The following is a 3,873-nucleotide window of genomic DNA, read 5'->3' as shown; positions in this document are numbered from 1 at the left end:
AAGGATTAGATTGAGTATGACGAGCCTTGATCATTAGTGGAAGTCATCAGGAAATTGAAGCATTGTTATGATTAGTTGAAGCATAAGTCTGAGCCTAAGAGGTATTGGAAAGAGAATGAAAAGCCTAAAAGAAAATGGCCTGAAAAGTAGGGAATACCTCAAGATGTAGGTGAGAAAGAAAATGTGGCTCCTTACAATAAGTTATGTACAACTGAGAAAGGAAATGTATCTCAGCAGAATAAAGGTAGTGGAAGAGAACCATTGCAATGTTGGATTTGTGGTTAAAATTATCGTAGTAAATATTGTCCATTGTATTAGGGTGGTAGGCCTCGGAACTACAGTTCCCAAGAGGTGCAGACAGTTGGGGATGTTTGTCAGAGTGATGGACCTCCAAATTAGACACAAATTAAGGCCCGTCTAACCTTTCCTAGGAACATTAAGGTTGTATTAAATATCTCCTTCTACACTTAATGTTTTTTATCTTTAATATGTTCTTAGGAAGGTTTAGAGATAATTGAATATTATGTGCCTAATATTATTATTTTCTGTAGAATATTGAGAGAATATGGAGTAGATTTTGAATGAGATAATACAAGGACTTTCTCTCTACTATAATATGGACAAATATTGGATAATAAATGAGCTTAATATCATGAAATTATTGAGAAAATATGGAGCTCCACTGATTAAGAAAATCTAGGAGTGTGTTCCATGTCATTTAATGAAGATTCCTAGCGTTGGGATCAAGATCCACTTTTTGAGGGATTTTGGAGGGGAAAGCTACCTCCTTTCAAGTAAAATGCTTCCTCATATATTTTTATAAGTACCAATTCGATGTTTCCTCTAGAGGCATGTATTTCTTAGTCTTTTTGAGGAGAAACATTATTATTTAGCATCTCCACTTTCATTTCTAGGAGGGATGTACTTGGATGGATTCAAATAATGAAGTTTGGTCCAATTTTTAGCTTATAAAGATTTTTTTCCTACATACAAATTTGAGTTTCCTTGGGCTTGGCCATCTCAGGAGCCTCAGAGTCCTCTTGTACTATTTATGTATTTCATTTAAATGTATTTTTCACTTGCATCTATTATATTTGCATTTACTATTCATGCTTCTTTTGTTGTAGGTTACACTTGTTAAATGATTAAAGTGATTTTTTTGTAGGTTATTTACAAATTCACAAGAATTATGCATCGTTAGAACATCTTTTAAAATTCATATTCATCATTGAGCTACTTGGATTGGTCTACTAGTTCACAAATCTAGAATTTATGGAAATCCCTTGTAACAAAATAGTAGTAATTTTATGTTATTTTTTAGAACGTGTTAATGAGATTAATTTGAGTTGATTCCAATCGTATTGGGTCATAAAAAAATTCATGTTAAAAAAAAAATACCCCATATAGTTTTCACTTTATTAGGTTAGTTATTTGGTAGGTTAACTAGCTCACTAGTTCTTGAATTTATAGTTTTTATAGTAATTTTATGTTATTTTTTAGCACATGTTAACAATGGTATTTTGGAATGATTCCACTTGGAATGGATTAATATTACATATTAATTGATAAAAAACAAAATTCCCATCCCATTTTCATTTGATTTAGTTGTGATTTCGGTAAGTTACCTCACTCCTATAGAAAAACAAGGCCTCTTGCAGCACCTCTTGTAGCACTCCTGTAGCGTTTATAAACTTAGCCAGATTTGCTCCAAAACCTTGGTTTTGCCCATTGGGATTGAATAATGACCTCTAGGCTTTGAACCATTATTGATTAATAGCAAAATACCTTTTAACCCTTGCCTCTTCATCATTGCAATTCACCTTTGTAGTTATGGTTAGTGGATATATTCATGACTTGAAGAGCATAATGATGCTTTTCATGATTACTTCATGATGTAACTTATGAAATATGTTGAAAAAATATATTTTGAATGTATTGATTGAAGAATTATTTCATGATTAGGTTTTTTTTCATACATCTTAAGTTAGGGTTTCCATTTCCAACATTGTTATTTCCATTCCATAGACTAGGTTTCCTTTTCATGCAATAGTTACATTTTGCAAAAAAATAGCATTTACATCCATGCAAGTATGTTAAAATTTACATTTGTGAAAATTAGATTAATATTTCCATTCCTAAAAATAGATAAGAATTTTCATTTCTGTAATTAGGTTAGGCTTGATTCCATGATATTCAATTCCTTGCATCAGATCAATGAAATAAGGACACATTACATGTTTCACATTTACTGACGACACCTCTTAAGTTTTTAAAAACCCCATGTTGATAATTTTAGTTGGTAGCCTTGGGAGTTGCATCATTCTTGTTGAAATACTAAGGCTCATCATGGAGCATTCCTTAGATCTATGTAGCACTTGATAACATGTAGGCAGATCATCAAGTATTCATTATTGAGATGGAAGGTAAGCTCTTTGATCGAGTTGTTTCCATTAGATTGATACTGGACGTAATTATAGTTATGTTATTCCTAAGTTGTTTGAAAATTGTGGCTTGAATAAAGAAGTGGATGCAAAGTCTTGGTTCATGTATCTAGTTATCAGGGTCAGGAAAAGAGTTCATCATTAGGTGAGAGCTTGTGCATTTCAGCTAAATGGTGTGCCTACATCAACACACCTAAATGTGCTTCCTTTGGGATCATATAATATGATTTTGGGTATGGATTGGTCATTTACTCATAGGACCAAGGTAGAATGCTATGAGAAGCCTATTGAGTTCCTAGATGACAATGGAGAGAAGAGAATATTGCAAGGAAAGAAGCCTACATTAGTGACAATGGTTACAACAATGCAAGATAATGTAGTTGTAGGAAAAGTTGTGTATTATTTGTAGTTCATGTTTCCAATGACAAGGGGAAGGATGTTGAGGATGATGAATTCTTGAAGAGATATATTGCTTTACAGCAATTTCAAGATTTTTGCTGGTAGATATATTAGAGTTATCACCTCATATGGAAGTAGATTTCTCCATTGAGATGGTACTAGGAGAAACACCGACATCAAAGGCACCTAACAAGATGTGCACTCAAAATTTGGTAGAATTGAAGTTACAACTTCAAGGGATGATTGAAAAATGATATATAAGGCCAAGTATGTCATCTTTAGGTGCAACGGTTTGTTTTGTAAAGAAGAAGGATGGTATTCTTAGATTATGCATTGACTATAGGTAGTTGAACAACATGACCAACAAGAAAAAATATACTTTGCTACAGATTAATGATATGTTTGATCAACTAAAGGGAGTAGAATTGTTCTCAAAGATTGACTTGAGATCAGCATATCATCATGTGTGCATCAAAGCATAAGACATCTATAAGATTTCATTCTTGTCAGGTATGAGAATTATGATTTTGTGGTGGTTCCTTTTGGTCTTACTAATGCTCCAACCACTTTCATGTGTTTGATGAATATTGTGTTGTGTCCTTATCTGGACAAGTTTGTGATAGTGTTCATTGATGATATATTGATATATTAGAACAATTGGGAAGAACATACAGAGCACCTAGCAACAATATTGAGATTACTGAGAGAGCAGCAGTTGTATACCAAACTTACTAAGTGCAGTTTCTTTTAGACTACAGTTCATTACTTGGGACATGTCGTTTCCAAGGAAGGCATAGTAGGGCACACATAACATATAAAGCTATCATGGAATGGCCAACTCCTAGGAATGAGGATGATGTCAGATCATTCATGGGACTAGCAAGTTATGACAGGAGGTTCATTATGAACTTCTCGCGGATTTCCTATCATATTACAACTTTGTAGAGAAAAGGAAATAAGTTTGAATGGGATAAGGAGTGTGAAAGTATCTTTAAGTAGTTGAAGCATTTTCTTACAAATGCTCCAGTCTTGA

The sequence above is a fragment of the Pinus tabuliformis genome, chromosome 6, assembly GCF_031772625.1.
Source record: "Pinus tabuliformis cultivar Carrire ecotype Pingquan chromosome 6, CPIR1, whole genome shotgun sequence".
In the NCBI taxonomy this organism is placed as follows: Eukaryota; Viridiplantae; Streptophyta; class Pinopsida; order Pinales; family Pinaceae; genus Pinus; species Pinus tabuliformis.
The sequence above is the reverse complement of the archived record's forward strand: the minus strand, read 5'-3'. Positions refer to the sequence as shown.